Here is a 23,384-nt window from a genome sequence, read left to right as displayed (position 1 = left end):
AGAAAGCAAAGCATTTCATACATAGTACGTATTACGGATTTATAGATTGAAATTTAAAAATTTAAAATTAATTTGAAATATTGTATTCCTCCAACGAAATTGGAAAATAAAATAAAAACAATGCAGAGCAACTAAAATAATTGCCAAGTTTATTGCAAGTTGGAGACTAATTCCTTAAATAAAGCAACACTTTTATGATATGTGCGATGGCAAGTTCTATATTAATTTCAGAGTAATAGCATCTCCAGAGCAATCTGAGAAAGGTGCGTGGTGCTGTAAAGCTGGAAGCAAGCAAGCAAGTAATTGAAGGAAGTGCAAGGGAAAGACTAGTTAAAACATTTCCCTAATGCTGTTCGGGCAATTGTGTGCTGTGAATTGAAGTCGAGTCGAGTCAAGTCGAGTCGAGTTTGTAAAGATCTTTGGCGTAATCAAAAACGAAATGGGAACGAAGTGCTCAGTGGAGCACTCTGTTGGCTGTATGTTAATTGCATAGAGTCAAGAGGCAGGACTCCAGTAGCCCAGTCTCCCAAGGATATTCCTGGCTTTGTGTGCCACCTACGTTTGTTGTTTTAACTTATGATAATGATGCAGAGCACGGTCTGTTGTTGTTGTTGGCATTCTTGTTGCCGTTGCCGTTACCGTTGCTGTTGTGTTGAGCTCAGTAATCTTTAATTTCATTAAAATTCAACCAAAGCGAGCGAGAGAGAGAGAGATGAAGAAAAGAGAGGTCCTTTTGTGCCTGGCTTCGCTCGTAGCTCGTAGTTAGCAGCAGCCTTATTAGCAGGATGCGCGCACTTCAGCCAAAACGCTCTCAGGCATTCATGAATTTTCCGACTTTAGTGCGTTGCCAACGCGAATTGCCAGCCAAAGCATGGGCAGAGAAGCAGAAGAGACGCCAAGGAGACTGAGAACAGGTGCACTGAGAGAAAAAACGTCCTCGAATCAAGACATTAACAAAATTTCAGATTATTCATACTTTTAATAAGAAACATTTGGTTCTCAATTTGAGAATGAACAAAAAAACATTTCAATTTGTAAAATTGTTTGTTTAAAACTATAAAAAAAAACAAATTTGAGATTTTAAATGTAAGCCGAGAATAAATTTGTAAAATAGTTCCTTTAAAATTAAAAAAAAAAAACGATTTAAGATTTCAAATGTGAAGTGAGAACACAACATTCCAAATTTGTAAAATTATTTCTTTAAAACCTAAGAAAATAAATAAATTTGAAAATTTAAATATGAAGCAAGAATACTAAAACAATTGAAATTTGTAATTGTAAATTTAAAAATTAAAAACAAGAACAAATTTGATACTTCAAATGTAAAGAAGTGAAAACATATCATTTGAAATGTGTAAAATTGATTCTTCAAAGCAAAGTTTAGAATTCAAATGAAATGAAAGGAAAAAAACTATAAAAAAAAACACAAATTTATAAATTCAAATGTGCAAAAATATAAATAAATTGAAATTTGTAAAAATGTTCGTTCAAAATCAGAAAAAATACAAATTTCAATTTCAGTGATGATATGAGAAGAAATTTGTAAAGTTGTCATTTAAACTTAGAAAAACAAATTTGAGATCTCAAATATGAAGCGATAAAAACAATAAAAATAAAAATTGAAGATTGTAAGTTTAAATTAAAAAAAAAATAAAATATTTCAAATGATGCGGAAAGCGAAAATACGAAAAATTTTAATCTGTAAAATTGTTTCTTACAATAATAACAAACAAAAGTTGAAATTTCAAATTTGAAATGAGAAATGAGAATACAACATTTAAAATTTGTAAAAATTTTTGTTCAAATCTATAAGGAAAAAACTAGTTTATTTTTATATACAAATAAAAACATTTACTTTTTGCAACATTCGGTTGAAAAATTATTTATCAAATTAAAAAATTCTTCCTTAAAATTAAAATTTTGAGTTTAGGACTACAAATTATGATTGCATGAACAAAATTCTTAAGCTAAAAATGTTTGCAAGCTGCGTTTTCTCGTTGTAAGTCGAAGAAATCTTTAATTAAAATTTCAAGATTAGCTTTTCAACTTTTTTGTTTCGGTGAAAAGCTTTAATCTTGTCGTTTGTTTTTCTCGCTGTGCACACTGAAGCAGACTAAAAACAAACTGTCTAAGAGCTAGAGAAATAGGAGAAAAGCTGAAGCTGAAGCTGACCCAGAAAAGAGCGAAAGAAAGGAAAGCGGAGTGCACACAAAAAGTTGTCAATAGTGCAAGTTAATCGTTCAGATTTAGGCTATTATGTGACTCAATTAGGGATAAGCAGAGACAGAGATAGAGATAGAGATAGAGAGAGGGGGGGAGACAGAGAGAGAGAGAGAGCTGTTGGCAAACAAACATGTTCGACGCTGACGTCAGAGCAAATGGCAACGGGGCGTCTCGCTCGTCAGAAATTCGTCAATATTTTAAGGCTTGTCAGAATTTCGTCAATATTTTAAGCAGTCACCAGAGTGTGGAGAGGGGAAGAAGGGTAGAAGGGAGGTGGAAGGTGGATTAACTGAATGGATCTACATGTTGCCAGGTCACCTGCACATGCATTTTAAATCAAGCAAGCGCAAAACTGTGCCCATTTCTTTTACCCTCCGCCCAACTCCCAGCGGGCACAAAACTTGTCACACACACACAGAGTAAGAGTGAAAAGAAGAAGGGAGGGTGGGAGAGGGGGAAGGATGTGTTGGATGGAACCACAACTACTTTGGCTTTGACGTTGACGTCGTTTGGCGACCGAATGACCGACCGCATGTCGTTGGCGATGGCAACGCGTCAATGTTTGGCTTTTTCCTCTCTCTCTCTCTCTCTCTCTCTCTTCTCGTCTTGTCACCTTGCCCCACATGCTACATACCACATGCTACATGCCACTTGCCACTTGCCACATGCCACTTACTCGCCTGCCTGCTGCTGCTGTTCTGGCGACACCTTTTGTCAGTCCACAACGGGTTGGTCATACATTTTAATTTGTTACTGCGATAAGCCACTGTCTTCTCCCTCCTCCATCCTCCCTCCTCCCACCACTCCCCTCCTGCTTGTCACCCCTTTTCGGCGAGCTTCGTCCGTTCGCTTTTCTTCCTTTTTTCTGCATGTATTTTATGGCTCACTTAAAGTACGTCATAAAAATTAACACGAGTGGCAAGGTCAAGTGTTCAAATGGGCTACAAATTGCACTCTCTCTCGCTCTCTCTCTCTCTCTCTCTCTCTCTCCTTCGTTCTCACTCTTCTTCTTACTCCTAACTCTCTTTCCCATTCATCACATTGACCATATCAAAGATTTGTTCAATTGAAATCTTTTAATATTTAAGTCTTGCTTTTCATACTCATTTTTATTCTCTTCTTCAAACTTAAATTATGATCGCCTTTTTATAGTTTATTTACTTTAATATATGACTATACTTTATTCTTTGATGTCTATTTACATTTCATCTACGAAAGTTCTTCTTCGGTATATTTTAGTATTTTTTCTGAATATTAATTTATTAAAAAATGGAAGCTTATGTGCTGAACAAATAATTTCGAAGTATAGAAAATCGATTTTGAAATTCTTTATTGTATTTCTTATGCTTTTGAAATCAAATTCTCAGCTAAATTATTTTAATAATAATAATAATAATAATAATAATAATGATAATAATAATAATAATAATAATAATAATAATAATAATAATAATAATAATAATAATAATAATAATAATAATAATAATAATAATAATAATAATAATAATAATAATAATAATAATAATAATAATAATAATAATAATAATAATATATATAATATAATAATAATAATAATAATAATAATAATAATATATATATATATATATAATAATATATATATAATATATATATATATATATATATATAATATAATAATAATAATATATATATATATATATATATATATAATAATAATAATAATAATAATAATAATAATAATAATAATAATAATAATAATAATAAAATAGTGCAGTCAACTAATTCCCTTCAAATTCCCTTTACTTACATAACTCTTTTTTGCTTATTTCAATTTCTTTTATCAAATTTCTTTTGTAGTATATTTAGGTATTTTTATACCTGCTACCCATAGGGTAGAAGGGTATTATAACTTTGTGCCGGCAGGAAATGTATGTAACAGGTTGAAGGAGGCATCTCCGACCCTATAAAGTATATATATTCTTGATCAGCGTCAACAGCCGAGACGATATAGCCATGTCCGTCTGTCCGTCTGTGTGTCTGTCCGTCCGTCCGTATGAAACACTGGATCTCAGAGACTATAAGAGATAGAGCTATAATTTTTTTTTTCGACAGCATTTGTTATGTTTGCACGCAGATCAAGTTTGTTTCAAATTTTTGCCACGCCCACTTCCGCCCCCGCAAATCAAAAAAATCGAATAACAAGCGTAATTTTAAAGCTAGAGTTACGAATTTTGGTATATACAATAATTACTATAGTAGTTATGATTCCTGAACATTTGGTTGCGATCAGATAAAAATTTTGTATGGGCAAAAACGCCTACTTACTGGGGGGTCTTAGTTACTTTGTCTGACAATCTGGTATATTTTGCCGTCTATGGTATATTTTGAATGCGGCACTATATCGATATACCACATATACCATTTGGTATATTTTTAGTATTTTTGCAGTATATTTGGTATATTTTGAGAATAATACCGCAAAATATATTGCTTTTATTCAAAATGGGTAGCGGGTATCTCACAGTCGAGTACACTCGACTGTAGCTTTCTTACTTGTTTGGTATATTGTAGGAAAGTATAATACAATTCTAAATGAAAACTATAATTTATATAAGCTTGCTAACTACTTTTATGTATGTTTTGCTTAATTATTTGTTATCTTTTTCATTTCGGTTTATTTAAGTATTTTTTGGCATATTCAGTTGGTATATTTTAGGAATATTCAATACAATTTTAAATAAAAGTTATAATTTATTATTCTGTTTGTTGTCCATTTCATTTCGCTTTATTGAAGTATATTTTTGGTATATCTGAATTTAGTATATTTTAGTAATAATACCGAAAAGCTGTTTGTATAACTTTTAGTTTATTAAAAATGAGTAGCGCTCGTCTCCCACTCAACTGAAGCTTTCTCACTTGCTTCGCTTTGTATCCTTACACAATTTCTCAACTTTGCCTTTCTTTTATTTTCTATTCCACTTCTCTGACTTTATTTTTTGTTCAGCTGGCGATCGCTTCAGTTTCCAGCCACTTGCAACGAAACTTAATCGAGTTGTGCAAAAGTTTTCTTCGTTATTCGTCCTGCTGCTGCTTCTTCTTCTTCTTTCTTCTTTCATATGCTGCACACATTTAATTTCCGTTGGATTTCAAATATTAATAGAGCTCGAGCATTATTTATGAGACGGTGTCATCAAGTAAATGAAGCAGGCAACTGGCAACAGGCAACATCTCGTTTTCCTCGAACTCAACCTCGAACTCGAACTATTCTCGCATTTGCCAAGACCCTTCAATCTCCCTTTCCCTTTCCCCTCTTCCCACTCCCTTCTCTCATCCCTGATGAACATCTTTTTGGTGCTATCTGGAACTGCTTCCACAGCCCCTTTTTGGCTACTTTAACGCTTTGCCAGCTGGTTAAAAATTTATAAAGCTCTTCCGTTGCCATTTTGCTAGTTTTGTGCCGTCGTTTAAAAGTCACAATTTTTGAGGGCAATTTCAGGCAGCAGTTGAAATTGCTGCCAAGGTGCGACGCTGAAGAATTCTCTCTCAATTCTCAATTCTCAATTCGCATTGCACATTATTCTTAAGGAGATTTGAGTAGAGAGTAGAGTTGAGTTGAGTTGGGTCGTTGCATTTGTTAGCTTAGCTTTACTAATTGACCTGATTGTCCTTTGCCCCTTGCTCCTTGCTGCAGGTGAAGGAAGCGAACGAAGAATGTTTGTGACATTTAATTAAATGCTAAGGGTGAGAGGGGGGTGGGGAAAGGGGGGCATGCAACGCGTTGGTAATCTCTGCAGTTGTGCATGTGCAACAAGCCGCAACAATAACATATATTTTACAGCGCTCTCCCTCTCTCTCTCTCTCTCTCTCTCTCTCCCCTCCACTTCACTTTTCCCCCTAAAGAAGGTCTCTCTGTTTGTGTTTTCGTTTTCGTTTTTTTTTTTGCTGCGCTAACCAAAAGCTCCACAGGCAACAATTGTTGTTGTTGCTTGTAACAAGAACAACACAGTTGTTGTTGTTGTTGCTGTTGTGGCATTGCTGGTAGCATGAGTTGTACAAACACAAACACACAAACACACACAAATACGAATGCGAATACAAATATAAATACAAATACGAATATAAATACAAATACACGTACTACATAATATGTTTTGCTTATTTGCTTTGGCTTTGCCCGCTCTGTTCCCTCTTTGACCCAGCCACATGCCGCATGCCACATGCCACATGCCACATGCCACATACACACAATTGTTGCAACAATTACACAAACACAAACACAGCGCTCACCAAAACAAAGACCTTTCAGAGACAATGAATGCCTCGCTTCTGGGGGCGTGCCTGCGCCTAAACGAATGTATTATGATTCGTCTCTAGAGATGTCGAGCAAGAACGTTGCAGAGGGGCTAGAAGGGGGAGGGGGGATGGACAGGCAACCAGCATCCATTCATATCGAAGTGAGCTGTCTGCCTTGCCTTGGATTTCAGCATTCCCCAACTCAATGCAAGAGTTCAACTCTCACCTCGCCTTTGGCTTCGACTTCTACTTTTACTTCCACTTCTACTTCCCCTTCGACTTCAGCTCTCCGTCTCTCAGTCTCTCAACTCTCAGTCCGTAGTTAGGGTCGCTATCCGGTACGCTAGCCTTAGCCCTAATTGATTGACATTTTCCTGGCCAAGCAAAAGCGAAAACCCCCCTCAAAGGAAATTTTGCCTTCTTCTCATTGTCCTTCTAGTTATTCTGCATTTACACACAGAGAAAGTGAATCAGAGAAGTGGAATTTAAACTCTCTGAAAAACAGTTTTATAATTGGGTAACCATAATTATAAAGATGCATTTGAATGAAAACATTCTTTCAAATTAAAGTTGCACTCGATTAATTCGATTCGTTTAGTTATTTCTATATTTAATCGAAATTAATAATAATTTGCTGGTAAAATAGGAAAATATTATGAAATATTAATAAACTAAGATAATGAATATTAAATACATACATATTTTATGCATAGCACATTTTAATTATATTGAGAACTTTAATTTTCTTCTTCACTTCTTAAGAACTAAGAAAGCTTCGATTTTGCTCGACTGTGAGATACTCGCTACATATCTTTTTTTAAAGAAAAATATACTAAAAAATACTGAAATATGTCCAAGACTATATTCGGTATATAAATATACTATTATATTCAACATTTACTGAAAATAATACACAAATATGTCGACAGCTATAATTGCTATAACATTCAATATATATATATAAATAAATATATATATTGTACAAAACATACAGAAAAATACTAAAATATACCGAAGGCTATATTCAGTCTATCGACATACCATTGCATTCAAAATATACCATCGAGTACAGAACGTACCGATAAATTACTAAAATTTATCGAAAGCCATATTCAGTATACCGATATACTATTGGGGTTTAAAATATACCACAGAGTACGAAATATACTGAACAAATTCTAAAATATATTGAAGTCTATTATTTACAGAAAAAATGTGCACTTTTCTAATCTAGAAGCTCTTCTTACAATCATGGAAGCAGACATCAAATTTCTCTCAGTGTACATATTTCATTATAAATATTCCCTTTATTGTCCATCGAATTATATGATATATATGTATATCAAACTTGTCGGAATGACAAAGAAAGAAAACTCTTTTTGTAATCTTTCAGTGTACTTGTTACTGATACTGTAATAAATGCAACATTTTAATTTAAAAACTCCATTCTCTGACTTTCTCTCAGTGTATTTATTTGTAAATTTTATCATTTATGTGCAACGTAATAAAGAAACGTCTTCTAATGCAATATATTGAGTTTTTTCATTTAGAAACTCTATACGAAGTAGTGCAAGAAAAACTCTAAATTCTCTTTTAATCACATTTGGAGATCGTTGATTTTGGCTCAGTGTAGTTGCCTGTAAATGTATACAGCCAAAGCATGTAGTTTTTGTTTCGTATTTTATGAGCCACGTTTGTATGTGTGTGGGCCACAACTATATAGAAAGAGAGAGATAGAGAAAGAGAGAGAGAGAGAGAGTACTGCATGCATATGCTTAACCTTGATTGTGCCAAGTCAACAGTCGCTCGGCAGTTGGCAGTTGGCAGTTGACTATGCAGAGGAGTGGGCTCGGGGCTGAGGGGCAAGGGGCGGGCAGAGACATTTGCGTGCTTGAAACCGCCTTGGGCTTTCAGCTAAGTAGGCCAGACATTTGATTAATCAGAAACGAAGAGTGCAAACGGATTCGCGTCACAGAGCGAAGCCCAACACTCGCCTCCTCATACATGGCTCAGGTTTAGGTTAAGCTAAAGGGAGAGACACAGAAAGAACGAGAGAGAGAGAGAGAGAGAGAGAGAGAGAGAGAGAGAGAGAGAGAGAGAGAGAGAGAGCTCTGAAGCAATCACTATTTTTATTTAGTAGCTTAACCGCAGTTTTGCAAGTCCTGAGCTTAAAAGGATTTGATCTAAAGCGCTTCAAGCTGAAGTCAGATTAGGAAAGTCAGGGGAAGGAATCCTACAACTGAGGAAAATTTCATAAAAAGTATAGAAATTGAAAGCAAGTTGCTGTAAAATCCAAATAAACTAAGACTCAAAATGTTAACAAAAAGAATTCTTCTAAAACAGAAGAAAATTTATTTAAAAGTATAGAAATTGTAAGCGAGTTGCTTCAGCAAAAGTAATAGAAAAATTATAAATAAAACTAAGACTCAGAAAGTTAAAGTTGCCTACGCAAAAGTAATAGAAAATCCTCAAAGAATCTAAGACTCAGAATGTGAGAAAGAATTCTTCTATGACTGAGAAAAGTTCCTTAAAAAACCTTAAAATAAAAAACTAAGACTTTGCAAATCAGAGGAAAGAATTCTACAACTAAAGAAATTTAAAGCGAGTTGCTTAAGCAAAATTAAGAGAAAATCGAAATGAACTGAAAATAATGAATTCTTTTACTTCTGAGGAAAAGATTATAAGAAAGTTACTGAGGGAAAGATAATAGAAATGGTAAAAGAACTGAAATTAAGCAACTTTCCAAGAAAAAATTCTACAATTATAAAAATTTTAAGCGAGTAACCTAAGCAAAAGTGAGAAAACTAAGACTCAAAATAATAGTGAAAAAATGCCTACAACTGACGAAAATTCCTTTAAATTCGTCAACAAAATTAAGACTGCAAGTCAGATAAATGAATTCTTCGACTATAAAAAATAAATGCAAGTTGCCTAGGCAAAAGTAACAGAAATTCTAAGGAAACTAAGACTCAAAATGTTTTTCTACGACTGAGGAAATTGCATTAAAAAGTCGAGTATTTCAAATCGCGTTGCCTAAGCAAAAATAATAGAAAATCTGAAGAAACTTGACAAGAAAATTGAATGTGAAAAATCATATATCAAAAGTCAAATGCTGGCTTGTCTGCAGTTATTGATATTTCTCCTAATTGGGAGTAATAAATGGAGAGCAGTAAATTTATTGAGTTGCTCCCAGCAGTAAAGCACTTAAGGATGTCCCCTATATGTGAATGGGAAAGATGGAAAAGATGGTGGGGAGAGGGAGGGGGGGTAACGGCATTTGATCACGCAGCATGGGTATCAATCACATCGTCATTCAGTTCATGCCGCAGCGATTTCTATGAACGACTCATAAATCAATCAATCTATTTTAAGAAGCAATTCGAATCGAATCGAATCGAACTGAACTGAGCTGAACTGCGGCTGCATTTAGCTCAATGGGAACTAAAGCAACTGGAGCTGACCATTCGCGCATTCACAAATTCGCACATTGCCACATTAATCGTTGAAGGGAGCGGGAGAGGCAGGGGAAGGGAACTGGGCACGTGATTTGACTTGATTTGATTTGATTTTATTGTTGCGGCGGCTTATCAGCTTTTTTTTTTCTTTTTTCGGCCAGGGCAGAGGCAGAGGGAGGTCAGTTCGCTTGGCTGCACGCAACGATGCGATTCACGACGATTCAATACGATTCAATACGATTCGATTCGATGCGTCTTCTTATCGATTTGCCTGCTCTCTGTCCGTTCGTTTCTTGCTGCCTATCCAATTAGAACTGTGCCCCAAAACGTGCAGAGCAATAAAAAAACACACACACACACACACACACACACATGCAGCTCTGCTTGTCTCCTATTTTTTTTTTAATACCCGCTACTCATAGGGTAGATGGGTGTTATATAGTACCTTTGAGCCTAGATCTCAGAGGAATAAGATATGGCTCTAAAATACCATAACATACTATTATACCAACATACCTAACACATATTTTGGTATATTTCAGTATGTTTTAGGTGTATCATTTAGTATATTCCAATTATAATACCGTTTTCTTTTATTGAGTGTATATCGGACAGTTGATTGACAAAATTTGTAGAAGATATTTGATAAATACTTTTGTATGGAAAAAATCGCCAACTGACTAAAGTTCTTAGCTGCTTTGGCTGGCAATTTGGTATATTTCGTACACTTGGTATATATTTTAAATGTATGGAGTACTATATCATAATACCAAATATAACCTTTTGCGGTATTTGGTGTATTTTGAATGTGGTACTTTATTAATATACCAAATATAGCTGTTTATATAGTATATTTAGTATTTTTGGGGTATATTAATTTAGTATATTTTGAATGTAATATTATATCGATGTTCTATAACGCCTTTGGTATATTTTTAGTATTTTTGTGGTATATTACATTGGTATATTTTTAAATTAATACCGCACTGCTTTCACTTTACTCAAAATGGGTAGCAGGTATCTCACAGTCGAACACACTCAACTCTAGCTGTTGTACTACTATATCAATATACCAACTATGCATGTTTGGTATAATTTTAGTATTTCCGTGGTACATTATTTTGGTATATTTTAAATATAATACTGAACTGTTTTGTTTGCATTAACAAATCGAGCACACTCGATTGTAGTTGTGGTATTAAATAAATATACCAAGCATGGTATATTCGGTATATTTTCGGTATGTTGTGGTATACTAATTTGATGTATTTTAAACATAATGTATAATATTTTGTTTTCATTAACAATGGATAGCTCACATCTGACAGTCGAGCACACTCGACTGTAGTTTTCTCACTTGTTTGTTTGATATTTTTGTTGTTGTTGTTCTTGTTGTTGTTGGTGCAGCAAGGTCAGCGCAGCGCACGTAAGTATGCAACACATAATTTTGAGCTCAGTTTCGTTTCGTTTCGTTTGGTTTCGTTTCGCTTTGCTGGCATGCAACTTCTTTGCACACTTTTGGACCAGCGACGACACATTCCGTTTTTGTATGCGCGTATCCTTGAGTCAGTCTAAGCAACAGCCACGCCCACACACTTGACGCCGCCCCAGTTTTGCACTAAAAATAGCAGCAACAGCAGTAGCAACAGCAGCAGCAGCAGCCACGTCAAGTTGGCGTCCATTTCGATTTTTGGCGTTTGAAGTTCTAACGTCGTCGTCGTCGTTGTTGTCGTCGTCGTCGCTTTGTGACTCAGTCAACAACAGCAACAACAACAACAGCAACAGCAACAAGAAAAACACCCAAGTCACAAATGGCTCTCGCCCCCGCCGAATCACGCAAATCCCAAATCGAAAATCGAAAGTGTGCCAAGAAGACAAAAGGAGAGAAGAAGCAAAGGCAAATGGCAACAAAAGGAAATTGTGTCATAAAACCTTTTTCGATTGCGCTACGCGACGCGACGCGCAACACAAACAACAAATAAAAATCTATCGCAATAGAAACAACAACAACAACAAAGTTTGAACGGAACTTTAGCACATTGTCTTGAAGCTGGGAAAGCAGAGAGAAAAGATTGCGACTACGACTTCGACTTCGACTTCGTCTTCGACTTTGACTTCATCGTCTTCTTCGACTGGGCAATTTGTTCTTTGTTTTATATATTTGAGCTGCCTGGCTGCCTGCTGCCTGCTGTTGGCTGCCACATTTACTTGTCATGTGGCTAAAAGCAAGGGCTCACGCCAAAAAATATTGACATAGTGAGCAACACACTCACACACACACACACCAGCACACACACACACATAAGCACACTCTTACTCACATTCAAAACAAACAATAGGCCAAAGCAGAGCCAAGAAACACGACAAATCGGGGCAACGAAACAAAAACAACAACAATGAAGGAAAGAAAGCAAGCAAGTAAGCAACGCAAAGAACGCCTTCTGCCACGCCCACTGCCCACAGCCCACAGCCAACACACAATATACAATACACATTCACACACGTACAAAGCTGGGCAACAATGAGTGTAATAGTTTTTACAGCGACAGCCGAAAAGTATGCTGCGACTTTTGGGCAGACGACAGCATGGCGTCTACAGTTGAGCATGCACTGGACTCCAACTGCTCTGACTCGCCCCTCGCCTCTCGCACACTCAACTCTCGCCTCTCGACTCGACTCGACTCGACTTTAATTTTTAATTATACTCAAGCTGTAATGCGCGCATTTGCCGAGTCTGTTAAAAGCTTTGCCTGCCGCACATACCAAGCAAGCGTCGCCCCTCCCCAACCCTCTCCCCACTCTCTTCCCTCTTGACTGTTCATGCCCAAAGAGTGCCTACAACTTCCCCTTCCACTCGAAACCAACAACAACAACAACAACAAGAGCAACAACATGAAAGTCATAAATTAATGCGTAGCGTGTTGTTGGCTATTAAAAGCAATGAGCAAGCGAGCGCATGTGAGCGTACAAGCTGCTTAGGCGCACACACACACATACACACACACACACACACACACACACACACACACACACACACACACACATTTACATAAAAACAACATCAAGCAAAAAAAAGAGCAAAAGGCAGCAGCAGCAGCAGTCGAAACGAAAAGAAACGAAAACGGAAAAAAATTTACATATTGCGCACGTGCTTGACCGAGCGCTGAAAAGTATGCTACGAGAAATAGGCGACAAGGCGGCGCAGCGCTGCTCAAACTGTCGACAGTCGCACAGTTTGACAGTCGTCGATCTCTCAGTGAGTGCTCACATGTCTTGTCTTTCTCGTTGCTCGCTGCTCGCTGCTCGCTTGGGAGCAATAAAATCAACTCGAAAACTGCGAATGAGCGAGACGGACTGTTAATAAACTTGTTTTGATACAGGCAGCGGGCAACGGGCAAGGGGCAGCGGGTAGCGGGTAGCGGGCAGCCTCAATGGATATCTTTAGCCCAAGCAGCCCTTGACACAAGGTCAACGAGGACAAGGACACCACACAGAGCACAGAGCAGAGAGCAGAGAACAGGCGAGCTCAGGACATGCCAAAACGGAGGTCAGCAGGTGGTAATGATGATCCCCCTCTCTTCCCCTCTCCTCTCCTTCTCCAAACCCTGCTCCCCTCCTAAGCTAAGCACATTGACAAATGTTTTTGTTGCTGCAGCGAATTGCATGCAATAAAAAAAAAAACCGAAAAGGAAAAGAAATAAAGCAGTTAAAGCCTTCTCTCTGGAAGCAGGAAGTAGCCGGCGCAGTCAGTTACCGTTACCGTTACCGCTACCGTCACCGTTACCGTTACCGCTGATGGAACGGAAACGGAAGGCACACGGCCTTCCCTTTGCATGTGACCAGCGGATAAAGACGAACACAGAGCAGAGAGTGGGAAGAGGGAAAGGGAAGAGAAGAGAGCCAATCATGCAATGGCAATAGAAATGAGCCCAGTGGCAATTGATTTTTTTTTTTTGAGACAATTTCGTGGTGGGCCACAAACAACAGCTGACCAAACGCATTCCAAGCTGCGAAATCGCCAAACAGTTCGACATCTGAAGAAGACAATTTTATTGTTGCTTCCATAATGAAATGAAAACCTCCGAGTTTTAAATTCAGATTTCTATACATTCATTTTATGTCACAAACGAACGCTGGCCAAGCGCATTCCAAGCTGCGAAATCGCCAGCAAATCAACATTAAAACAAGAATCTAAACTAACTGCAAAACATCACAGTTTTAAATGCATTTTAATGCCGAACGATTTCTTTCTAACATACTTCTTTTATATCACAAACAACAGTTTACCAAGCGCATTCCAAGCTGCGAAATCGCCAGCAAATCAACATTAAAACAAGAAACTAAACTAACTGCAAAACATCACAGTTTTAAATGCATATTAATGCCGAACGATTTCTTTCTACTTCTTTTACAGTCAGCGCCACAAAAAAAGCCGCACTTTTAAGGGTTACGAATTTTTAACTTTCAGGGCCTGTGGTTTCATTATATGATTTCGGATTCGCCCAATTTTTTTTTAACAAGTTAATTGATGGTATGTTAATAAAAGTGCATACCAATTTTTATTTTAAATTTGCTTTTAATATTAAAAAAAATGTTGTTTTTGGTTTCACCATAGTTTTACCGACTTTTCACTATTATGGCAAACTTAATGAAAAAAATCATAAAAGTTATAATAATGAAAAAATTCAACAAAAACTATTTTTTTCCAATTGAACACCTTACTAACTATAAAAAAAATTTAAATCTGGGCAATTTAACATTAGACATATTTTTTTAATTTAGCTTAATACTTAGAAATGCCGCCTTTGGCCTTAATTACAGATTTTACCCTATTGGGCATAAAATCGTAAATGGAACACAAATATTTTTTCGTTATATCGTGTATCCATACTTTTTCTATAATATGTTTTAGCTCCTCCATAGTTTTGGGCTTTCGCTTTCTTATTTTGGCCCCCATATAGGCCCCAACATTCTCGATTGGACTAAGGTCTGGGCTGTTTTCTGGCCAATCTAAGGACTTAATGCCCAATTCTTCCTTCAAACTGGACTGCTTCTGATTGGTAAAGAGTGCTATTTTCAGATGAGTCCAAATTGAATCTCATTGGATCTGATGGAATTCTCAAGGTGCGCCGTAGACGTGGGTAACGGTTTTCTGAAAATTGCTGCATAGCCACAGTAAAGCATTCACCGTACGTTATGGTATGGGGATGCATATCCAAATATAAAACGGAATCAATTTTAATGGTTCAGGGTATGGTCAATGCAGAAAAATACAAAGAAATAATTTTAAGTGGAGTTGTGCCTAGCATTGAGTCCATAAGTGAAGAAGAAGAAGAACCCATTTTTCAGGATGATTCTGCACCTTGCCATCGAGCGCGATCTGTGAGTTACTCAGTGTCCGATTGTTACCAAAACAACTTGTTCAGATAAATTGAACATTTTTCTATCTAAAAATAATAAATTTGAAGGAAGAATTGGGCATTAAGTCCTTAGATTGGCCAGAAAACAGCCCAGACCTTAGTCCAATCGAGAATGTTGGGGCCTATATGGGGGCCAAAATAAGAAAGCGAAAGCCCAAAACTATGGAGGAGCTAAAACATATTATAGAAAAAGTATGGATACACGATATAACGAAAAAATATTTGTGTTCCATTTACGATTTTATGCCCAATAGGGTAAAATCTGTAATTAAGGCCAAAGGCGGCATTTCTAAGTATTAAGCTAAATTAAAAAAATATGTCTAATGTTAAATTGCCTAGATTTAAATTTTTTTTATAGTTAGTAAGGTGTTCAATTGGAAAAAAATAGTTTTTGTTGAATTTTTTCATTATTATAACTTTTATGATTTTTTTCATTAAGTTTGCCATAATAGTGAAAAGTCGGTAAAACTATGGTGAAACCAAAAACAACATTTTTTTTAATATTAAAAGCAAATTTAAAATAAAAATTGGTATGCACTTTTATTAACATACCATCAATTAACTTGTTAAAAAAAAATTGGGCGAATCCGAAATCATATAATGAAACCACAGGCCCTGAAAGTTAAAAATTCGTAACCCTTAAAAGTGCGGCTTTTTTTGTGGCGCTGACTGTATATCACAAACAACAGTTTACCAAGCGCAATCCAAGCTGCGAAATCGCCAGCAAATCAACATTAAAACAAGAAACTAAACTAACTGCAAAACATCACAGTTTTAAATGCATTTTAATGCCGAACGATTTCTTTCTAACATACTTCTTTTATATCACAAACAACAGTTTACCAAGCGCAATCCAAGCTGCGAAATCGCCAGCAATGCAACATTACAATAAGAAACTATTTGTTAATAAGTGAAGAATGCAAAAAACAAGAATATAACAGCAAAACATCAAATTTTCAAATGCATATTAATGCCAAAAGATTTCTATATATTGATTTTATACCACAAACAACAGCTGGCCAAACCTATTCCCAGCTGCGAATTCGCCAGCAAATCATCATAAATCATCATGATTCCGGAAAAAAAAGTAATGAAAATAATATCAAAACATCAGAGTTTTAAATGTGTATTACTGACGTAAGATTTCTATATATTTATTTCATGCCAAAAACAACAGTTTGCCAAGCGCATTCCGAACTGCAAATTCGCTAGCAATTCAACATCAAAAGAAATCTTTTTATACCTGCTACCCAGAGCGTAGAAAGGTATTAAAACTACGTGCCTGTTGGAAATGTATTTAATAGGCAGAAGGAATCATCTCCAATACTTTAAAGTATATATATTCCTGATCAACGAAACTATATAGCTATGGCCGTCTGTCTGTCTATTCGTCCATATGAACACCGAAATCTCATTGACACACAGATCAAGTTTGTTTCGATAAAAATCGAATAACAAGCTTAATTTTGAAGCTAGATAACAAATAATAATAACTATGGTATTTAGGATAAATTTGGTTGTAATACTATATATATGTACCAATTATAAACTTTGGTATATTCCACTATTTTGTGGTATATTTTAAGAATATGACCATCTGGCATATTTGGTATTTTATAACATATTTTAAGTATACTTATATTTCAATTTCGATATACCAAGTACACGATTTGGTATATTTTAGTATTTATTTGGTATATTTTTGGTATATTTTATGAATATTGTAAATGCGTACCGGATATCTCACAGTCGAGTACACTCGACTCTCTTACTTGCATTTGTTAACAATGAAAGAAAATAATACCAAAAGATTACAGTTTGAGATGCATATTAATGACGATATTAAGAACGATTTTTATACATTTGTTTTATCCAAAGTGCTTAAATTTTAAGCAAACCTTATTACCAAAACCAATAAAGAGTATTGAGCATGAGAAATATATGCTTAAAATTGAATTCTTAATCGCGCTTCAATTCGCTTTAAAATTGTTGTAATTTCAACAAGTCAAGATATCAAATAAATTCGAACTTTCGTCACAATTTCAACATAAATAAAAGCCAATTTTGTTGAACAAACAAATGAAGAAAGTTCCAATACATTACAGTTTTAAATGCATATTAATGACGACAGATTTCTATATTTTTGTTATATTCACAAATATTTAGCTGAGCTTTGTACAAAAACTAATAAAGAATGTTTCGCTTTCAAATCGAAATTGATATCATGAAAAATATACGATAAACTATATTCTAAACTCAGCTACTTTTTAATTTGCTCTAAAGCAAAATAAATAAAATTCTTTTGACATGTGACAAAAAAATAAAAAATAATAATAATAATAATAAAACTTTATGAAAATGCTAAAAGAAACAAAAATAAAAACTGATTGCATAGCTTTCAATGAAAAATTTGAGTGTTGCGAAGCGATTAAAAAACAATAAATAAACTTGTAAACTTGCAGTGAGAATGAATGCAATCAAAACTTGAAAATCGCAAGCGACTCCTCAGAGTCCAGACTCCAGAGATTGCAGCAAAAGGGTTTCAAAGTGTGTGTGTGTGTGTGTGTGTGTGTTGAGAGAATGTGAGAATGTGTGTGTGTTGGAATTTTCTCAGCAGATGTTTCGAGCAGCAGCTGCTTGTTGTGGCAAGTTGTGCTGATGATGTTGCATGTGGCGCGCACCTGTGGTAAGCCAGCTTTCCGCACAGTCATCCAAGATGAATGCACAAATAAAAAGCAAAGCGGAGGGGAGCAAGGGGGAGCAAAGGGAACTGATTGATTGGCTTTGGGTTGTGGCTTTTGATTTTGATTCAGATTTTGATTTAGATTTCGGATGGGACAGCTCGTCGCTAGCTTTGGCTTTGTCGCTTGGTTATGCAATAAATAAACATGTTTTCCCATAGAGAGAGTAAGCAAGAGGTTGAGTGAGAGAGCGAGAGAGAGAGAGGAGAGAGGGAGAGCAAGCGAGAGCGAAAGCTTGACATATTCAGTCAAGCAATAAGCGTGGGCTACACTTCATTAGGCACAACAACTGTCGCACACACACACACACACACACACACACACACACACACACACACACACACACACAGACACTCGCACACACACACTTAGCACACACAAATCGCATTTACGATTTGTCATATTAAATATGCAAAAAGGCAGTCGCAACACAGCAACAACAACAGCAACAGCAAAATAAAACAGATTTTCGTGCTGCAAATTTGCGCCTGAAAGCAGGCAACAAAAAATTGTATAAAATTTATACGCAAAAAAAAACAAAAAGCAAAATGAAAGACGACAAAATGCGTGAACAACAACACAAACATGCTGTTGCTGTCACAATTTTCATTTTTATTTATTTTAGATGTTAACAGCGCATAGCGGGTACCCCCCCTCCCTCCCTCTCCCTCTCCCTTCACCATTCCCTTCCCATTTCCCTTCTCTTTGCCTTTTCGACACTTTTGTTGTTGTGCGGCAATAGATTTGCTTGTCATTTGACTGAGTTTTTCTCTCTCTCTATCTATCTCTCTCTCTCTTTTTGCCATTGTGTTTGTCACTCACACACACGCGCACACACACACATACAAGTGCCCTTTTTTGCAATTGCTTTAAATATTTAAGTAGTTTTCAGTTTCAGTTCCTGTTTTATTATTCTCTCATTTCGCTAACCGCACACACACACATACACACACACACACACGCACACACACACACATACACTGCCTTTCACTTTGTCGTTTTATTGGCTGCGATGCTGGCGTCGCTGTCGCTAGCGGCTGTCAAAATTTTCCCCTTTTCATTTCATCTTTTTTTTTGCTTTTTTTGGGACAACTTTAAGCCACGCAACATGACTTCAAAACTTCGTTTGCGAAGAGCGAGCCACAGTGGCTGTCAAACTGTAAGCGTGCTATGTGGTTGACACTTATGCAACCGCAGCAGCGACGTCGACGACGACGCCAACGCCAGCAGCAGCAGCAGCAGCGACAGCGACACAGAACACTTTTTAGACATTTTGTGTTGCATACTCTTGGGCTGCACTTGAAAAACGACGACCAATTGTTGTGGGCACTTTTTTGCAGCTACTGCTGCTGTCGTTTTTCTTTGCTGACATAATTGCGCAAAGGAGGCGGGGGGACGGGGAGGGAACTGCAGCAACTGACACACATTTGCAGTTGCCAGCAACAGCAACAGCAACAAGAACAACTTTTACAATGGCCAACAACAAATGTTAAAGTTAAAGTTTGAACTCTCTTCAATTATGGCAACAACACGGAGCGGGAGCGGGAGGGGGGAGGCAAATAACAATTACAAGTGTGTTTATGCCGCACACTCGCGGCGCCTTCCTCCCCACCGTCAGCTCAGTGCGTAACGTATACGCCGTGTGGTCCGCAACTTCATTACACAATAGCGAGAGCACTCGACTTGGAGTCGCAATCTTATTCAAGCGACTCCTTTGTGTGCTCAAGAGAAAGACAGAGATAGAGAGAGACAGTGAGAGAAAGAGAGAGAAGAAATGTGAGTGAGATAGTGAGATTACCTTTTGTTGCTGTTGCTTTTTTTGATTGCTTTTTATGTGAATAATAATAATAATGTATTCCTCTTGCCTTTGCTCTTTCGGTTTTTCCTGTTTACTGTTTGTTTGCTTGTTTGTTTGTTTGTTTTTTTTTTGCTTCTTTCTCTGTTTGTTTATCACTTTTGTTTATGTTTGTTCGCGTCTCTGCTGCGTCTCCTGCTTTATTTTGTTGTCTCGTTGTCTTCACTCTTCTTCTTTTTCCAACATTTAATTTAATTTCGGTTTTCCTTTTTTGGATTTATTTTTACTTATTTTCTTTTCTTTCTTTTTTTTTGTGTAATTTCTTGTAATTTCTTGATTACTTTTAACGCGTTTTCCACCCTTCACTTTCGCACTGCAGTTTAAGAAAAGAACAACAACAACAACAAGAAAAAAAAAGAACAACAATTAAATATACATATATATATATATTTAGTAATACATTTGCATATGCGATACACAGTAAAAAAAAAGTTGAAGACTCGAGTTGTTGTCAGAGGAAATATGCAACAATTGCCGACTCGCTTCCTTGCAACTGGCTTGTCCTTTTTTTTTTTTTGCTTTGCTTTTTTTTTTTGGCTCGCACGCGCCGCTCTCTATGACACACTTTTCCTCCACAATTTCTTCATTTTTTTCCTTGGCAGTACGATAAAAAAAAATACAAAAAAAAATATATGAACAGAACAGAAACGAACGAGCAGCAACCAAGAACTAATGACACAGCACACAGAGAATTTTTTCCATTCTTTTCGCTTTCATTTCATATTTTTTTTATTTATTTATTTTTTTTTTTGTTGCTTCGGTTTTGTAATTTTTTTTTTTTGTGTGTTATTTTTTTTGGGCAACGTTTGCTTTGGAATTGGGAATTTGGTTGTTTTTGTCAGAGAGAGAGAGAGCGAGAATTTCAGAGTTTCAGACGTGTGTTGCGCGCGGCTACGCACCTAAAAGTAGACTACGAACTCGTTACGGACTCTGGCGGCGTCGACGTCGAACTCTCCTCTTCTTGCTCTCGCACACCATGCACCCCTCTCGCTCACACACAGTCGATATTTGGCCATCGAACAGCTGGTTAACATCAAAAGCTCTACCAAAAGCTCAAGCTGTCAAATCTAAGCTTATAGCGTGTGCTTTTGTCTGCGTTCGCAACCACTACAAGCCAAGCTTGAGCTTGAGCTTTGATAAAGCTTTATTTATCAGCGCCATCTATTGGCTCTTTCTATAGCGTGGAGCCCTCTCGACTGCGCTGCCGCGAAAACGAAACTCACCCCCTCACAACAGCAAAGGGCAGCAAAAAAGGAATCGGAGTGGTAAGAAGTCGACGTCGCAGTCGAAAGACAAACGCAGGCAGTGAAGCAGCACCGCAGCAGCTTGAAAACGATTCCGATTTTCGATTACGATTGCGCGCCAGAATCTCACGCATGTGCGTGTGAGTGTGCGTGTGTGTGGTAGAACCTGTAGCGATTATTTACATATAGAGAAAATGAGGTGCACAAGCATCTGCGACGCAATTCAATGTCAAGTGAAACACGTACAAATTAATTAAAGTTCATTTAAATGAATTATGAATTGAGCTGTTGAGCAGTGCACATACTGCTCTCGGTGACTGTGAAGCAAACTATTAAAAAAAAGTAAAAGCGTCAAAGTAAACACAGATGCCGAGCATCGCATAACACAAACAACAACAACAACAACGACAACCTGAGCAATCCCAACAAGAGCAACAACAGCAACAACAACCACAACAAGTGCTGTAAAATATATTCAAAATCAAAACTACACAACAACTACAACAAAAGCGAGTCAAACTGGTTTGCCTCTCATATTACTATTTATTTGAGTGCTGCGACTGCGGCAGCGGCAGCGACTGCGACTGCAGCGCACGCTGCGACGAATTGAAAACGAAGACGGCAGCAATTTCAAAAGCGCTCAGCGCAGAGTCCAAAGTTCACAGACTGTTGTTGTTGATGAAGGCGCAACAAGAAAGTAAACAAGTGACTTAAACTAACTGCAACTGCACGAACCTCAAATGCTCTCTCAGAGAGCGTGCGTAAGAGCACAAAGCAGTTTGCATATTAAGAGAGTGATAATCGAAGCATAACCAAATAATAGATTGCAACTGCAAGTATTATTTTGTTGCATTCCATTGCTAGGCACAAGGTTAGTGAATAGATTAATACGCTATAAATAACAGTAATCACTCGTTTCGTATTGTGCGTGTCACTTCTTAGGCCTGTCGATAATTTAATTTCGGTAGCAGTGTGTGTACATTTAATTGGAATTTCGCATGATATCAATTTGTTATACATCGATTGCTGTGTGACTGTATATCGTATCTATATATATGGTATCCCATATCTGAAGTGTTAAAGTGCAAAGTACATGTGCTTTTGCTTTTGTGTTTTATTAGTCACTTAACATATCAGCAACTATTATAGTAATGCCCGAATACATTTTAAGTCTTGCACACACTCGAACTCGAATTTAAAAATAGCGACACAGCTTATCAAAATTTCAAATGCAATTATTTGCGTTTCGTTTTTGTTAGGGGAAGAGCAAAGCTAATGCCAAAGTCGAACAACCTGTCGCATCACATGCGACAAGCGAGAGCGAGAGAGACGCAAAACGCGAGAAGAGAAGAATAACGAAAACGAAACAAATGCAAATCGTGTGTGGAGAGGGGGGCAGGGGCAGGGACACTTGTCCCCTCTCTCGACGCGCTACCATTAAACTGGCCTTGAGCCACAAATACCCTTTGTCGCTGGCGCTGTCTCCCTCTCTCTTTCTCTCTCTTGTTGTGTGAGGGTGTATGGTTGTTTGTTTCGCTTGACAGTTGAAACTTGTATACGAATCAAATGAAAATGCCAACATCGAGCATACACGACTGTAAAATTAATCGTGGCATTTGGAATATTGTAAACCGAAGAAAAAATCAAAATAAAAAAAATATAGTGATTTAAATATACTTATTTTAAAATGGATCAACAGTTTAAATTAGTTAAATAATATCGAAAACGGGAATTTGTAAAAAGTAGAAAATATTTATAACCCAGAAAATGTAGTAAATGTATATTTATTTGAAAATTGTTCAATATTATTAAACAGTTTGTTAGTCATACTAGATTTTATGTAAATATAATTAATAGTTTATTCCAAAAATTATTCAAAATAAAAAGAACTAAAATTTAATTATCTTTATGTACATATACTGAAAATATTAAATATAAATAAAACTCATTAAAATTATATATTTTTTAGCAATCACTTAAAGAATATCGATAATGTTAAGCAAATTTGAGTTGATTTTTATTTATATAGTATATATGTTAGATGTCTGGCTAAAGGAATGTCAAAGCCTTCTCTCTCTCTCTCTCGCGCGCGTTCTCTTTTGCTTGTATCAAAGATGACCACCAAAGCAGCAAACTCTTTAACTGTTGTTTTAAAACCACGTTGCACATCTCAT

At 36.6% G+C, this 23,384-nt stretch overlaps 1 protein-coding gene across 15 annotated transcripts in view; it reads right to left on the bottom strand.

The window, feature by feature from the left end:
* Positions 1-20,877, bottom strand: part of LOC133847809 (potassium voltage-gated channel protein eag) — an 80,856-nt gene extending 59,979 nt beyond the window's left edge. For 12 of the 15 annotated variants that reach the window (XM_062283040.1, XM_062283044.1, XM_062283042.1 and 9 more), the window contains exon 1: positions 19,910-20,877. The gene's annotated coding sequence lies outside the window, so the exon portion shown is untranslated. The remainder of the gene's footprint in view (positions 1-19,909) is intronic. The other 3 variants (XM_062283055.1, XM_062283050.1, XM_062283053.1) reach the window with 1 other exon arrangement.
* Positions 20,878-23,384: the final 2,507 nt, after the last annotated feature.

This window comes from Drosophila sulfurigaster, chromosome X, assembly GCF_023558435.1.
Source record: "Drosophila sulfurigaster albostrigata strain 15112-1811.04 chromosome X, ASM2355843v2, whole genome shotgun sequence".
Lineage (NCBI taxonomy): Eukaryota > Metazoa > Arthropoda > Insecta > Diptera > Drosophilidae > Drosophila > Drosophila sulfurigaster.
This window is presented reverse-complemented; position numbering and strand designations above follow the sequence as displayed.